The sequence below is a fragment of the Equus asinus genome, chromosome 10, assembly GCF_041296235.1.
Source record: "Equus asinus isolate D_3611 breed Donkey chromosome 10, EquAss-T2T_v2, whole genome shotgun sequence".
NCBI classification, from domain to species: domain Eukaryota; kingdom Metazoa; phylum Chordata; class Mammalia; order Perissodactyla; family Equidae; genus Equus; species Equus asinus.
In genome coordinates, this window is record NC_091799.1 from 81120198 (window position 1) to 81138110 (window position 17913).

Consider the following 17913-nt stretch of genomic DNA (forward strand, 5'->3'; position numbering starts at 1 on the left):
TGGGCCACGCACCACAGTCACTATGTCTAACAAAGATGGTGAGATAATCCAGAGGTTGGATTCCGGCTAGAGAAGCTACAAAGTCGTCTGGAAAAGCAGGAAGGGCATGGGGTCAATTTTAAATAGAATGCAGAGGGCGGCAAGGACAAGCAGAGGTCCAGAAGCTGGTGAGGAGGGTTCGTGGAGGCGAGTGAGAAACGTAGGTCTGGGCACAAGGAAGAAGGGTCAGGGCTCAAGTGGTCAACATAATGAAGACAGAATAAGCGCAGAGGCAGAAGCAGAAATGGATCAATAAAATCAAACAGATCAGCAACGTTGAGGCCATTGTGTCTCCCTGTTGCTGACTTACCAGAGGCCTTTCTTTCTCACCAGAAGCCAATCCACGTAAAAACTCGGTCAAGAGGCTTGTAGGACAAGACAGCCGGAAATGTTGGATGCGCTGAGGAAGCCGTGGACAAGACAGGAAACAGCTCTGAGGGATTTGTCTTGTCCTTTGGGCCACTCGTCCTCTATGTGCATTCCTTCTCTCTCTGTCCCTCTCTCTTTCCCTTCGCTTTTCCCATAGATGGTTTCACGAGCACAGAATTATTTTGTTTTTCTGACTGAGTAGTAAAGAAGTTTGTTTCCTAATTCCTAATTTTAAAAGAAACAGAATAGAACTCTCTAAGAAAAAAGAGCACAAAACTCTAAATCACTTTAAATTATATTTTTATTCATGTAGCCTTAAATGGATTATTCTTCTTTGGGTCAGTATATTCACAGAAAAAAAATGGTCCTTGACTCAATCTTTTACAGATGGCTTGGGTAACTGGGATGCATTATGGCATCCCCAAGAAGTACCTTAGAACAATGATTCTCAAACTTTGTCACACATTAGCATCCTGATGTTCAGGTGGTGGCACCCCACACCATTAAATCAGTGTGTTTGGTGGCAGGGGAGCCAGGAATCAATACATGTTAAGGTTTCCTGGTGATTATAATGTGCAGAAGATTTGGGGAACCACTGCCTTAGAGGTTGTTTTAATAAAGCCCCCATATTGACTTGCTAGCTTGCCACTTAACATTTTACCAAAAAAGTAGATTGTGACAGAAAGCACTTTTCTTATTCAGTTAATTGAAGTGAATTGAACCTGTGTTCTAATTTATTGCCAGGAGGCGACCAGCTGTGTTGTTGCTTACTTCAGTCAAAACAGTGGTGGGACTGGCATTTTTGGCATCCTGTAGTCCAAACAATTGATTTACCAACTGATTTTTGGTTGTTAGTTTAATCTTGAAGTTTGTAACTTGGTATTTTAATTTATTCAGACCTGATTTTGGAGCCTGGGGATTTTCTAATTTATTCACCACCTGTTCTCCAGAGTCATTGGAGAACAATGAGGGCTCCCCTGTGCCAGACCTTTGTGTGATAATCTAAGGAAAAAGTAGCCATCAGAACCCCTCAAGCAACACCTCCCCATCTCAGTGAACATTTCAAGAGCTCACCCCATTCTAACACTGTCTCAGCTTCCTGGTTTGTTTTCCTCTTCATATGTGAAGAGTTTTGTTATTTGTTTTTTAATAAACAATTGGAAAGACAATAGGGCCTGTTTCTAAGTGCATTCTATTGTGATGGCATATTCTCACAACCACCAGGCAAAAAAGAGAATGTGTGACCTTTTCTGTGCTCCTAGTGACTGTGTCCTTTGCTAGCTCATTGCTCCTCATCTGCTAGTATACAGCCTTTAAGGAGAGAAAGCAAACCCTGTGAGGAAAGGATTGGACTTAGGGCAGCCCAATGTCATAGGAAAAACCTAACACACAACTTAATGGTCTCTGAAAGCATGACAGATTAGTAGAAAGAAAATTTAGGCTAGTTGGTCTCTATTTCCACAGAGGAAACAAGCTTAAAGCACAGTTAATTGGGAATTTAGTGAGCCAGAGACAATAACTTGGGAATTAAATAATAGATTTGACTACTAAGGAAGCCTGTGGCATCTCCATTCCTCAAAAGACAGTCTGCTGTGGAATGGGGATCAGAGGGATGGGTCACAATCCTACCTTGGCCTCTAACTTGCCGCATGATCATGCATATTACATGACTTTTCAGGGCCTCAGTGGCCCCATCTGTCAAGTGAGAAGTTGAGCTGAGTGATTGCCAAAGTCCCTCATTACGCACTACTGCACTATAATATTTAAAAACAGGGCCAGTGGCCAGCCCCAGAGGCCTAGTGATTACGTTCAGTGCACTCCACTTCGGCAGCCCACGTTCAGTTCCCAGGTGTGGACCTACATCATTTGTCTGTTAGTGGCCCTGCTGTGGTGGTGGCTCACATGTGAAAAGAAGATTGGCGATGGATATCAGCTCAGGGGAATCTTCCTTAGCAAAACCAAACAAACAAAAACAAAAAACAGGACCTGTGGCTTTCTGTCCTGAGTAGGTATTAATAGAAGCTGATTATCTGAGGTTCCTTCCAGCTCAAGAATTTACACACTAATTCACCAATTTGTTTTCTATTTTCAATGACAAAAATATAATGAGATTCATTAGATGACACCAAAGAATTATTAATAATTCCATTAGATATGAAAATAACACTATAGTTATGTAAGAATATGGTCATAATTGCTACATATCAGACTGAAATAGGTAGGGACAAAATAGCATGATGTCTGGAGTTTGCTTTTTAAAAAATAATAAAATAGGGGCCAGCCCAGTGGCACAGCAGTTAAGTTTGTGTGTTCCGCTTCGGCAGCCAGGTTTCGCTGGTTCAGATTCCCATTTGTGGACATATGCACTGCTTGTCAAGCCATGCTGCAGCAGGTGTCCCCTGTATAAAGTAGAGGGAGATGGACATGGAAGTTAGCTCAGGGCCAGTCTTCCTCAGCAAAAAGAGGAGGATTGGTGGCAGATGTTAGCTCAGGCTAATCTTCCTCAAAAAATAATAATAATAATAAAATAAAATAATATATCCGGATCTCACAAGGTGCCTTTTGGGCTGGCAGCCTTTCTCAATATGGACTCTATGTTCTAGAAAAGGAGTCAGGAACCTGCAGATGTTGATGGTCTGAGTGTTCTGGACACAAGGCCAAGAGTCTAGATGCTTTAGAGGGCACAAAAATCTTTTCCTGAAGATCTGGGATGTGGAGGTTGAATTAATTTACCTTTTCCTTCTTCCATATTATACAGATAGGTTGGCAGATGAAAGCAATTTCCCCTGAGGATAATGAAAGCCCTGATAGGTTTTAGTGACTTTGCTGGGGACACATACTAATGGCAACATCAAAGCCAGAATGAGGATTGAAGGGTGACTACCTCTCTTCCATACCTCCTTCCACTCCTGCTGGGGAGTATCACAAGTATAAATATGCTTTTGGCACCATTTGTCCTGTGGAATTTTTGCATCTGTCCAGTACTCAATCCAGTATACCATCTAGTAGCCAGCTTTGGTGGTCTAGTGGTTCAGATTCGGCACTCCCACCACCACAGCCGGGGTTCATTTCCTGGTCAGGGAAACACGCCACCCGTCTATTGGTTGTCATACTGTGGTGGCTGTGAGTTACTGTGATGCTGAAATCTATATGAATGATGTTTCAATGCCAGCAGAGTCACCCATGGTGGACAGGTTTCAGTAGAGCTTCCAGACTGACAGACTAGGAAGAAGGACTTGGCTGCCCACTCCTGAAAACATTGGCCACGAAAACCCTGTGAACAGGAGGAGAGCATTGTCTGATAGAGTGCCAGAAGGTGAAGGAATGATACAAAAAGATCGGGCAGGGTTCCACTCTGCTGTACACAGGGTCGCTAGGAGTTGGAATCGACTTGATGGCACTTAACAACAACCAGTATCCAAGTCTCCTTAATCATTTTTAAATCTCCCTCTAGTGGTTGGAGCTGTCCTTTAAATAAAAATTAACAAGACCTCACAGCAGTGAACTCAGAGCACCATCACTGGCCTCTTACAGAACATTAGCAACTTTCCCACTGGAAGGGACATGGACACTGCACCAGACTCGGACATGTGCTGTGTCCACATTAGTCAGGCTGACCAAACCCTTTACATTCCAACTATTTTCACTGATTAAAAAATGCTATCAAATTTTAAATTGCTTCATAAAAATGTATGAATTGGTCACAGTAAAAGTGTTTGTATAAGCCCACTCAAATACAAACCATCTGACATGGTGAGAAGGTTTCCAGTTGTGTCCTCTGTTGTGGCTAAGCTCCTGACTTTACACAGTGTTAGAGCTAAAAATCCACTTCTGTCTGGAAAGTGATTTTTGCCAAGGATTGAGAGAACAGCCCAAGCTCTGTGCCTAGTGCCAGCCCCTTCAGAAACACATGTCCCATCCTGTGTGACATGCTCCACAGAACCCAAATGATTAGATGCTGCCAAGGCAGTGATGGCAGAGCAGCCTCAAGCTTGCAGTGGAAAGGGCTGCTCAGGATTCCTGACATCCCCCAGGGCTGGCCCTGACTCTGTTGGCTCTTCCCCCTCTCAGTTCTTGCCCCTCTGCCAGCCTCATTCTCTGCTCTGCCAAGAAACCACATTTGCTTTGAATCTAGCCATTTTGATGTTGCAGGTGATCTGAAACCAAATCAAGCTAAACCAAACAAATCCAACTAACCACCATCGCAAGCAAGTTATCCAATTATTGGTTTTTGCAATGGGGGAGGGGCCATAAGGGCCATGCATATCACAAGACAAACATTAAGCTGCCTGAAGAGTTAGTTTGCTGAGGGGTAACCGGCAAACAGGTTGGTGCTCATCAGAGCTGCACAGACTGGTCACTGAGGATGTTGGGAGCCGGTTAACCCTACCGGGCACCCCTGGTAAATCTAGCAAGCTCTGTGCTTTCGCCCTCTGCATTCTGAAGCAAGCATCCAAACTTTGCCTGGCTTGTGGCATGCCCAGGGTAAGTCACCGGGCTTCTTGGATTCTAGGTGGATTTTCTGGGGCCACAAACTCTCTTCTGTCTCAAGTGTGTTGAGGATCAGGTCCTCTGGGGAGTGGGGGGACAGTGAAAGTAGGTTTGCAGAACCCAAGCCCCATAGCCCATCTCACCCCACTGCTTGGCACTTTCCCTGCCTTCTAGGGTTGGGAAAGGGAAAGTGGAAAGGAGTTCAAATACTCTGTCACTGACAGGGGATAGAAGGTGAAGGGAAGAGGAAGAAAAGAGAAGGGGAAATAGGTGTCAAAGGGAAAAAAATTAATAGTGAGTAAAATTACATTATACGATATAATGATCTCTGAATAATAGAGGGAGTAGAGTTAGCCAAGATACTGGAATATTTGCAGATTTCAGGGCCTCCTCCTATCTTAAAACCAGCTGACCCCCAACTCCACATTTGCCATGCTTGATCCCTTGACATTTGTGTAAATCCTCGCTACCCCTCTTGGCCCAGAGACGCGGAATGTAGAGTAAGGGTTCTGCTAGACTTGCACAAGTCCATGATGGCTTATCTCCTGGCAGCGCATTCAAGCATGCAGGAAAGCTGAGTGGAGAACAGGACTCTCTCAATATTTAGAAACCGGATTAGGATTTCTGACAAAGGATACGATTTTGCCGTTGACTTAGTTGCTTGTACAGTAAATGAAGCAAATCAAAGATACTAAGGAGAGAACTTTTTTCTCTTGATGCCTAAATGTCAATCCTAGTTTTTCAGAGTTCTTGCAGTTGGCATTCCGGCTCCAGTCTAACTCCTGCTGTAGTGCAACCTTATTGAAATAAAAGCTGCCTACATTTCTGTCCATCACGTTCTGTATTTATTAACAAGTCCTGTTCCCTTTGCAATCTGGAGCCACAGAGGCCCTGTTCTGAATCAGCTGTAATTTGGAACGGTGGGTCCTCGGCAGCAAGGTTTTAGAAGAGAAAGAAAGAGAACTCAGGGAAGGGGCCAGACGTGGAATCAGATTTGGTTTCCTGAGAGTTGTACTTAATAAATGGATTGCCGATTATCTCTGGAACTCAGACTTTCCAGGAGTCAAATACTTGAGGGACAGGTTAAAAGTGAGGACAAGATTAATTATCAAGGCTCTTGGGGGCTGGGGGCAGGGAAGAGGGGGGATAAACGCTTTCATCACTTTATTCAAAAAGAGTGTTGCTGGTAATGAGGGCTGCTGAACGTGAAAGAATATCTATTGTCATTTTCCCAAGTAAGCAGAGGAAATAACACGCTAGTATTTCTTTTAAACAGCTTTACTGTGATATAATTTACATACCATAAAGTTTACCTGTCGAAGTATACCACTCAGTGGTTTTTAGTATATTTACAGAGTTGTGCAACCATCATCATAATCTAATTTTAAAACATATCATCACGCCAAGAAGGAACCTAGCGCACCTTAGCAGTCGCTCCCCAGTCCCCCTTCTCCCCGGCCCCTAGCCCCTGGAAACCACTGATCTATTTTCTGTCTCTGTTGATTTGCCTTTTCTGGACAATTCGTGTAAATGAAATCATTCTATATGTGCTCTTTTGTGACTGGTTCCCTCCACTTAGGATAATGTTTTCGAGGTTTGTCCATGTTGTAACATATATTAGCACTTCATTCTCTTTTATTGCCAAACAAGGTTCTGTTATAAGGATATACCACATTTTGTTTATCCATTCATCAGTTGATATAGAACACACTAGTATTTTAATTCAAAGAGCAAATTGCCGTGATCTCTGTAATCGGAGTTGAATACCTTTTTAGCTGTAAGTATGAGTTAATAAAACAGTTAGTGATCTTCATATGTTGGATTTAAGGGAATTTAGTATTGGTGCAAAAATAATTTCTATTTAAGTTTGTGGAGAATGGATGTTTGCAGGATGACCTAATGATAATAGCGTAATAAGGTCATGATATTTATATTTGTGTTTTTCAGTTATCTTAGCACCATGGATCTGTGTTTAACAGTGTTCACTCCTCCCCTCTAACAAAACAAGTTTAGAATGTATGACTCTTTGTAATGACATGCACATGGAATATAGCACTTGCCTTTGTGTTCAGCCAAGTTCACAGCTGAGTTTGAGGCCAAGCTCCACAGCTGGTCTGCTAGAGGTCTGCTTCCTGTCCTGTTTGTTGTGTCAGTTTCTGTCTTTGCCTGCTTCCGGCTCAGGTACAAATGAGGAGGCATGGAAAAGAGGAGGGATAGGGAGAAACGAAGGTTTCGCAGGTCTTAAACATTGCCCTGGGATCCCTGCTCAAGCACGTCTCACTCAACTTGGCAAACCCTTGGTGCCCATTCTTCTTATATGGGGAGCAGTGGCCAGACTGAGGGCTCTGGACTCCTGGGATGGCCATTTCCTATCTTTGGGATGTTGGACAAGTACTTGATCTGTCTCTTTATTGTTCTCATCATCAAAGTGAAGATACTAATGGTCCTTATTTCCTAGATATGCTTTGAGGGTTCCTATAATTCCTGGCACATAACAAATGTGCAATTAGTGTTAAATGTTAATATTATTAGCATGTATTAATTACTTGCTATTTCCTGGATACTGTGCATACTGGATACTGATCCTCACAACAATCCAAAAAGGTAGCTAAAGGTGTTCCCACTGTACAGATGAAGAAAGTGAGATTCAAGGAATTTATATGTAATCCTCAAGGTCACATGGCTAGGAAGTGGCACAAGTCATGTTTATACTGCTTTTGGTCTGGTTCAAAATACGCACATCCATTGGACTGTGGTGCATATATGCAACGAATCAGGCTAGCCAATATGTTGTATACTGGGATATGGCCATAATAACACACACAAATTTGTTTTAATAAAAATGAATGATTAATGCAGTTGGGCCTCTATTACATCACCAAAACTCACAAGAAGGAAACAGAAATAAGAGCCTGGGATGAAGCTGTTGGAACAAATAGAAAGCTTTAAAAAACTCAAAGTAAAGCAAATCATCTGGCTAGATGCTATGTCCTCCCAGCTCTGGGGAGCCAGACCCAATGGTTTGTGGAGACTAAAAGAAACTGCACATGGCACTCTCAAGCTAAAAATGGTATGTTGACTCATTCCCATCGGCTAGGGAATTAGTCTGTGGTGCCCATGTTGATACTCCAGTTCTGAACTTAATCGTTTAAGGTGTTCCCATTACCATCACTACTCACCCACCAACAGCACTTTTAAATTAGTCTTAACAAAAAAGTAAACAGAAGCATAGTTTATCATTCAACTACCCCTAAAAAAAGCAACATCTGATAGTCAAGCAACTGGACTTAAAAACAGAAGTGTCAAAGTTGACACATGCTAATTATTTGCTGCTGCATGAGGGTCATTAGCTGTGTTGCCCAAAGAGCGAGGGAGAAAACAGTTCAAGATCCAGAGACAAATAGCATTTAGATGGTCCCCAACTGGCTGAAGGGAGAGGAAAACTAAAACAGATTTTCCTCCTAACATTTCCCTCTAAATAGTCTGCCTGATTATACAGCGTGAAATAGGAACAATTTTGGCTACTAATCCTAAATAATCCTAAACCTTGGCTACTAAAACCAGGAAATATTTGTTCTCTTATATTCGTAGGTAAAATGCTATTCTCCATTTAGATTACCACAATCTTAACAATCTGCTATTTTAATTAAAAGAGTGTGTTCTTTCCCCACTTACAATATTAGTGGCTTTAAACATATAAAGAATCTTTTCATAAACCCTTCATGAGGATTTAGAGATCAAGACAAAGTAACATTTTAAGAATGTTCTTAATATTGCAATCAATTGGGGATTATTTTTTAAATCAATTCCTTGAGAATTCTGGACAATCTTTTCATCACTTGGAGGTTGTTTTGTATTATCCTTTTAATTCAGAGTGTAACCCTAGCTTTCAATGCTCTGAGCTTCTCTGGGAAGGTGGATTTCCACTTGTGGTTTCTGAGCTAAAATAAACAGAAAGCCATTTCATTCAGGTCCACCGCTGGTGGCCACTTCATCCCCATGTCCAACCCATGTTCACCCCAGTCAAGATGACTGTTGGCCAATTTGTGCAGACTCCCATTCATGCCATGGCTATTCCCTGGACTGGAACAATCCCTCTGCTTTTGAGCGAACCTGATTTGGTGCTGTTGTCCTTGTAAGATCCAGCTCTAAACTCTACCCTTCTCTGTCAGTCAATCAAGAATACCTGGACTCTGGTTCTTTTAAAATTATCAGTAGTCCTCTTTATTCATTTTATACTCATTCCCAAGATTTGAAGTAACCTGCTTTAGATATGGCTCTGCTGTACTGTGACCTTGGGCAGGTTATAACAATAATAAAACTAACCTGTCACAGTGTTTCTCTGTATACCATATACCTTCACTTATTAAAGTTATTACCCTCAGAGAATATCAGTTGACCTCGATACTTCTGATAAAGCTAGCAGGTGGGAAACACCTTGGAAAATAAAAGCAGTGGACAACTGCAACGGTAGCCCTGTTAATCTGTGGACTAGTAGGACTAGAGTTTCCATGTGTTGGTCTAACTTTGGTTTCAACTCTGGCCTCCAGAGAGGTTCCCATCCTGGATATTTGTCAAGAATGAGAGGTCAGAAATGCCAAGACCAGGAGGTCAGGGTGAGTATTCTGCCAAGGATCCTCATAAGGAACTTCTTGGAAAGAAATGAATTTAGGAATTTGGCCTGAATATCAGTAGCTGGAAAAGGTCCTTGAATTTTCCCAGCAGATATCTAAACCCTGAAATAGGGATTATAGACTACAGCTTAAATTTTAAGCCTCTGGTCTCCGAGAATCATGGCATTTTAGAGTTGAAACTCCCCTTACTGGTCTTCCAGCCTGATCCAATTTGCTAATCCCCCTAGGATTTCATATAGTCTCTGCTTAGGCATCCACAGTGATGAGGAGCATGTCTCCTACCAGAGTGGTCCATTTCATCCTTGGGGCATAATAATCATTGAAAAGTTATTCTTCCTCTTGAGTCCAGGCTTTCTGGCTTATTACATAACCCATTTGTTGTAGTTCTGCTCAGTAATGGGCAAATGGAATGTACAGCAAGGCACTTCACTATCCTTTTATTGAACCCAAATCTGCCTCCATGTAATTTCCATCAGTTAGAGGATCTCTCATCTTGTGCCTTTGGATACATTTTCTTAGTGACCATAGCAGCCCTGAATGGTCTCAGAGACAACACACAAAACCCCTAAGAGTTGGCACATCTTCCTTCCTACTCTTCTATATCTCCTCTATCTCTTCCTTTTCCTCTGACATTATCACTCAGCTCTCTTATAATTCTTCTGTAAACTAAGCATGAACTCATACACGGAATGTAGAGGATTCCAATTGAAAGAGCAGAGGAACTTGGTTCAAGCCCTGACAAATTTCTCTAAAGCCTCATGATGATAAATATTATTATTCACCTGGTGGGGGAGGAAGAGTATAATGCTAGAATATAAGTGAATATTCTTTATAAATTGAAATCTACTGTAAAGTCTAGAAGACCTCAAGCATCGTGTAGTCCTAGCTCCTTGTTTTATACTACAAGACATTAAACAGAGAAGAGATGTGACATGTCCAAGGGCCACAGGACCACTTAGAGGCAGAGCTAGAAATGGAACCCAGATTTTCCAATGCGCAATCCATTTCTTCCTCTACTGCCTCTCTGTTAAACAACAAAATCAATAAAATCATCCATGCACAGACCCTAAGGCGTACCCAATGCATATTAGATGCTCAATAATTATTTGTTGAAGAAATATGTTGAGTAAAAGAATGCATGAATGACTAGTACTTTTTTTCAATGATGACATTTTATAGGGTCCCTACAAATGTCACTTGTGTTTTTAATCATTTTTTAATTAGCTCTCTATTAAGAAGCTTTATTCTCAAAATGTATTTGTGAAGATTAAGTGAGACAATGCATTAAAGTGCTTAAAAACAGTACCTGGCAGTCAACAAATGTTAACTAATTATCTCTGTTTTCTAGCCATTTTTCTAAATAAGACCCAGCTGATGCTGCAAGCACTCACGCATCTGGAAAAGACTTTGCAATCTACTAACAAAAGGAATTCTGAAATTGCAAAAGTATTACTACTATTTGTCAGTTCCTACCTTGTGCCTTTTACTAAGCCACCCACCCCCACTCCTGGTACCTGGCACCCAAAAGGACACAAACAAAGTCCTGGATTCTTTCACTTCCTCCTCCAGGCTTGTGTTTACTCAGCCCCTGACCTTTGGGCTTTGTCTCCTCTTCCCAGTCAGCACTTGCCTATTGGATCTGACAATTTATTTGGCTTTACCTTGTTTGACCCTTAACTGTCTTGCTCCCTCTGTCAATCTCCATCTCAGTCTCAGTCAAGGTTTTGGAATTTCCCTTTGGTTTCCTCCACTCCCAGCCATCCCGGTAGCTCTACTCTTGCTAAACAAGACCCCTTCCCTTGACCCAAGTTGGTAAGTTTGCCTCTGCCTTGTAGGGGGTCAGAAACTCTCCATATTGTAGCATTTGTTATAAATATTGATTTTTTGATATTTGGGGCTGGGCAATAGAACTTAGGCTCTTCACGGTTCTATTTTTCAGGAAAGGGAAAAAATGGAGTGTTGCCAAGAGTTATTTTTTCTTCTTTATTATTGTGTTAATTGAACTGGCTCTTTCCACCCCTTTCCATCTGCTGCCCCTGGTCTCCCAGTAAGATGAGCTCAGATTCAACCTGACCATGAAAAGTGATTCCTGAGTGCTTTATTGGGTTATTTTCCCTTCAAGGGCTTCACACAGGTATCCTCAAATCACCATGGTGATCTGTATCCGTTGCCAGAATGCTCAGAGCTTCCTTCTGAATCTCTGGGCATATCTGACAATTTTTCAAGACTAAAGACTAAACTTGGGCTAATGTTAGTAAGTAAACAAGAAAGAGCTTGGGTAAATTCATCAATTAGGATTATACCCGAAGTTCTGGTGTGGACAAGAAATATTGGCTATCTTTTTAATTTCTGTGTCTTGTGATGGATTACCATTTAATATCTTCCCATTTGTTAAGGGTATATCTACCCCCACTATATCCAACCCTGAATGTTAAGTTCCTCCAGAGCATGGGCTTGATCTGTTTATATTCACAGCTCTATCCTCAGCACCTAAAATAGTGCTTGGCCAATAGCAGGCAACCAATTAGTGTTTGTTGAATACTGAAGAAACAAATGAATAAATGATTGAGAAGCAGGATAGAGTTGTGGTCGGACCACAGCATTTGGCATCAAAGAGATTCCAATTCAAATTTTGGTGATGCCACTTCCCAGCTATGAGAGTTCTCTGAGTTTGAATTTCAATCTCTTCATCAATAAAATGTGGGTGATAATAATACCTACCTCATATGTTTTAGGGGAGAATTAAACAAAATAATGCATGTAAAGTTCTGAGCACAGTACCTGGCATATTTTCAGAACTTTATAAACGTTGATTATGTCTATTCTTTGCAGTGAAAATCCTCAAATGTTGAAGCTTATTAGAGGTAATTGAACTAATTTAACATGCCTAGTAGTGATGAGTGTACTAAAGACATATTAGTCTAATTAATCTGTCAGCAAGATTTTACTTGAGGAGCCAAGTTGATGAAATATGTATTGGTCATACCCACCGTGTTTAAAGCACTACACTAGGCTTTCAAGAATGGCAGCGTGCAAAGATAGATATGATATAGTCCCTTCCTCCTAGGAACATAAATCTAGAAGACTGTCTATGTGTGCAGTATTATGCTGAGTATACATTAATATGAGTCATCTTTACCTCCCACATCATCTGATTTACTCTTTGTGCTCTGCAGAATAATATTCTACAACACTCAGCCTCTCCTTTGAATTCTTACAATGACAAGAAACCCACTGCCTCATAAGCAACTCTTTCTTTTGGGAAGAGTAATCACCTTTAGAAAGATCTTCCCTAAAATGAGCACAAGTCTACCTCCCTATGATTTTTACACATTGATCCAACTTCTGCCTTCTGGACACACCCAGAATAAATCCATCTTTTCCCTTTATAACAGAGGTCAGCAAAGTAGGACCTGCAGGCCATTTCCTGCTCACCATTTATTTTTGTAAATAAAGTTTTATTGGAACACAGCCAAACCTATTTATTTACATATTGTCTATGGCTGCTTTTGCACAATAGCAGCGTAGTTACAACACAGAATTTATGGCCCACAAAGCTGAAAATATTTACTATCTAGCCCTTGAAGCAAAAGTTTTTTGACCTCTGCTCTATATGACAGATCTTCAAACACTTAAAAGACAACTAATCTGTCTCCTCTTAAAATAGGAAGCCCAGAGCTGAGCCTAGAACTCTAAGTGGGAGCTAATGGAAACCCAATGAAGTAGCACTATCACCTCCCTTGTTCTGGCCACCATACTTCCAATTATGTGGCCAGAAATCAGGTCAGTCTTTGACTGACACACAATACTGGAGTATATAAAGGACTAAATCTCTGAGATTTTTTTCCCCAGGAGCTTCTGTTAAGTTATGTCTCCTCACCTTGCATTGGTGTAGCCTAGTGTTGGAAACTATATACAGAACTTTACATCTTTCCAGCCTGTCCACAGCAATCAGAAAACAATTCAGCATATATTTGAGGGCCATATCAGTCAGGGTCAGACAGGACAAAGATCACATACTCAGCTGGGATTTTTAAGAGAATATAATGAAGAGACAATTTCCATACTTGTGGGCAGGGTTAAGAGAACGGACAAGGGAATGTGTCACTCCCCTCTCTGCATAAAGGGGAATGGAGAGGGAGGGATTTTGCTGGGGCCCAGTGATAGCTGGAGCCATGGAAGAGGGGCTGCCCAGCTGGAGCCGTATAGTGGAGACACAGTCACTGCTAGAACCAAGTCAACAGGAAGGCAAGGAAGGAGGGAAATAGATACGCTGACGTCCTCTTCTCCTATCCTCTGGCTGCCATCATGGAACCCATCCTGAAGCTGGAGGGCAACAGAGCCACAGAAGTCAGCCCACAGGGCACAGAGCAAGGTCAAGAGTAGGTGTGGGAGTTGGGGCAGAGAATGACAAGGGCTAAATGGTGCACCAGGCATTTTGTAAATGCTGACTGAATAAACAGATGAAGGAATGAAGAAGTCCTGGCACTCAATAAATGTTTGTTGAACTGAAGAAATGAGAGAAAGGACCATGATCTCCTTTAGGTCCCCCTGCCCCAGAGCCCTCACTACTGCTGTTCATTGTACCAGGCTTTCCACCCACCATGCAGCACTGCTCCTGTGTGCCACCCTCTCCACCCCCTTTTCTAGCCTCTGCTGACCCCTCTGGGTTTCCTGCAAAAGTGTAAAAACAGTGGATTTTATTTGCGATATAACAGAGCAGAACTAGGGTTGTTCTAAACAGAGCTGGGACATTATCAAAGAGAGGGCTTTAAGTCCTGAAATGATTCCCAGAATCTAAAATGCCTTCTAAAACGTTCAGAGTTTTCAAAATGAAAAATTCAGCATCCCTGCACTGTATGGAAAAAAAGTGGGACTTCTGAGAAAGCAGCCCTAGACATTGGAGTTACAAGCTCTGGATTCACTAGACACCTCATTACTGACTGCCTTGGGGCTGGCCTTTTTAAGGCTCAAATGACCCTTATCACATCATCAGCTTTTATTGCAAAGATGTCTGGGCTCTCCATTCATTATGCCAGTAGTGGTAATGTTGAGAAAGTGGGGTGTGGGAGAGAGAAATTCTCAATGGCATGAAGCCACTGGTAGCTATCCACAGCTTTCTTGTCACTTCCTCCTCCATCAGTTGAGTCAGAATGGAGAATATTCAGCGCTCAATTCTTCAAGGGATAATTCCTAGGATTCTGGATTTTGAAGACATAGAAATTATTTGAAAGCATTGTTTGGTCTGCTACTCTAGATTGTTTGTTTTCGCATGGAATGTGCAAGACCAAATTGGGCACTAAATTCAGAATTGTTGTCCACACATTAAAGCAAATTTTAAAAAGTAACTGCAGACCTATATGAGCCTATTTTGTCTTCAAGTCCTGAAATCACTTTTGTTCTAACTCAGATCCATACTATTAGAAATTGTCACCTCATGCCTCACAGACCCAAGTCAGTCAGTCCCCAGAGTTTAAAATATCTTATACAAAACCTGGTGTCAGATATATTGGAAGGAGCAAGACTGGAACCGCAATTCCTGCTGGGCACAGCCCAATTGATGTAAACCCATACCCAACAGCCCACGGAACAACCTCATCCTCCCGGAAAGTTATTCACACTTTGAAAAGCATTCTTCTGCCAGTGCTCATGTGAACCCATGAGAAACAATTGAACTCGAGCTTCGAGTTGGAGTGGTCAAATTCAGCCATGGCTATGACAGCATTTGTCATTAAATTTTATTCAAAGTCTCCAGCACCAAATTTCAGAAAATCTAATGCCAGTTAGGATGACTGACAACATTTGAGTAAGATCTGTAGATTATATGATGGTAATGTATCAACATTAATTTTCAGATTTTAATCGCTACACTATAAGAGAATGGGCTCGTTCTTAAGGAAACACACTGAAATTTTAAGGTGAAGGGGCATCATGACTGCCACTTACTCTCAAATGATTCAGATAAGAAAATTTTTGGTTACAGGAAAGAAAGAGAATGATAAACCACATGAGATAAAATATTAACAATTAGGGTATCTGGGTGAAAGCTCTTTGTAATTGTTTTTTTTACTATTTTGAAACTTTTCTATAAATTTGAAATTACTTCATAATAAACTTGCTAGAAAATTAATTCCAAAAAACTACAGCTGTCTTATGCTGGTCCCCGAAGTGCAGTGATGTCAGCCATGCCAGTGCTGCCGCGTGCATCAGAAATGGCATCTCCTGTTTTATTATCTTTGAGCTAAAATGGGTCATTTCCTCTTTCAGCTAAAGAACTCTTCTACTCATGGAGGCGAACACTAGGATGCTTTCCACATGAACCCTAAAGGTAAGGGGAACTTGACCACGTGTCCCTCTGTCACACTGCCCAACTGTCCTACTGTCCATTTCATCCAGGCAAGGGGCAGGGACTCACCTACCTGGCTCACAGACGGAATAATTCCAAACCAGTCAATGTCTGCATTGTCTCATTCTGCTCTGCTCAAAAACTTTTCAATCTTCCCAGCCTGCCCTGCTCAGAAAACCCTTCTCTGTGTTTTTCAAAGAAAATATAAAAACTCTTAATAGCTGCTATTTTCTAGTAGTGCAATTATGGGAGATTTTCATTTTCTCCTTATATTTTTCTACACTTGAGAGAATTTCAACAATGACTGTGTTACTTTTAAAATCAGAAAAATAAACATTGTATTTGCTTTTATTTCTCCAAGCAGCTCTACGTAAATTCTTGCCATAGCTCTCTGTGCCCCCTGCAGCCCCCTAATGTTGTCACTGCTGCGTGTGCCCTCCCTCGCAGCCCATTGACAGAGTTTATGAAAAGACTCATATATGACAGGCTCTGGATCTTCCCTGTCTACCATCATCAAGGAAAATCACTTCATGGCTCCATGGGCCCCTGACCCCCAGGCACAATCTGCGGGCTTGGATCTCACAAGCTGTTGGTTGACTCTCCCCACCTAGAATGTCCTATTTCTATTTTGGAATTGGAGTTGGACAAAAGTGCTTAACTCACATTTACTCCCTTCATGCCAACTCAAAGACCATGCCCCTATTCTATCTCCCTAGGATGCCAGCTGACAAATAGATCATAGGAAGGGCTACACTCCATTTTACAGATGGAGAAACCAAGCCTTATGGCTTGCCTCTACCTATGCTACAGTAAAATGGGATCTTCACGCACTGAGACCAACTTGACATGTGTAACCCTTAGGATGAACTCTCTCTTTGAGAGGAAATTAAGGACTCATGAAGATATGAAACTGACTAGATCACTGGTAGAAGAAAATTCTAACCAAAATTATCCTAAGATTTCCTGAGGCCATCCCAGGGTATTTACCAGTCTTTCAACATTGAAAAATGATAGCCCTTTGAGGGCCATACACCACTTCAGTGTCAAGAACCAAGCCCGAGCTTTCCCTCTGGGCCAGAGGTTCTCAACTTCAGCACTGTGGACATTCTGGGCCGGATCATTCTCTGTCGTGGAGGCTGCTCTGTGCATCCCTGAGATCTTAGCAGCATCCCCAGTCTCTACCCACTAAACGCCAGTGGGACACACCCCACCCAACTTATGACAACCAACAGTGTCTTCAGACATAGCTTAAGGTTCCAGGGAAGACAAAATTGCCCCCTAGTAGTGATAGTAAAATGTTTCCAGACATTGCCAATTGTCCCCTGGGTGGGGGCCGAATCACCCCCACGGAGAACCACCCCTCTAAGTTACCTCAGCCCAGCAAGAACTTTTGTTTTCATGCAAAGGGACTGCAATGTATGTGATCAGAGTAAACATTTGCAGGAAATGCAGAAGGGATACTGTAAGCTGCCAAAATGCTTTGGCATAAGAAGACCCTGTGGCGTAACAGCCCTGCCCAGGAGTATTTGGTAACATTGCGACTGGTGAATCAACTCAGCCAGATGACCAGCTTCTCTGAGTTTCTTTCTCTTTTCTGGGCTTCCACCTCTTGATGCAAAAAGCCTCCTAAGATATGTTTGAATGGAAGGCAAACCAAGGAGAACAGGGTAAGGGTGAATGCTGCAAGTAGTGCTTCCCTTCATGAGGTCAAAGAGATCCAGAGTTCATGTAGTCTGAACTGTGCTGGAAAGCACCAGGGGCATTTGGCTGCTATTCTTATTTGTGTACGTACTTGTTTATAGACCACATTATCCCATGAAAGATGTGAGACTTAGTCTCCAATTTACTTCATAACATGTGATGTGTTTTAAACAAATAGGACTGCACTCTGGGCAATGACTTAACTAGAAATCCCTTTTCTCCATTCCTCAAAGAGTGTAGAGCAGATGAGGTGGTGGTAGCAGGTTTACCTAAGGTACCACTTGGCGAACCAAGGCCTCAAGAGTAAATCCCGGAGCGCTAACTAAGGTTGGT

At 41.9% G+C, this 17913-nt stretch overlaps 1 protein-coding gene across 8 annotated transcripts in view; it reads left to right on the forward strand.

Annotated features, from left to right (window-relative positions):
* The window catches only part of PRLR (prolactin receptor), a 154699-nt gene that overhangs the window by 95749 nt on the left and 41037 nt on the right, over positions 1-17913 (forward strand). For 3 of the 8 annotated variants that reach the window (XM_070519790.1, XM_070519793.1, XM_070519791.1), the window contains exons 2-3: positions 15801-15861; positions 17814-17907. The gene's annotated coding sequence lies outside the window, so the exon portion shown is untranslated. Of the gene's footprint in view, positions 1-4744; positions 4894-11246; positions 11346-15800; positions 15862-17813; positions 17908-17913 lie in introns of those variants that run through there. The other 5 variants (XM_044779424.2, XM_014831229.3, XM_070519788.1 and 2 more) reach the window with 3 other exon arrangements.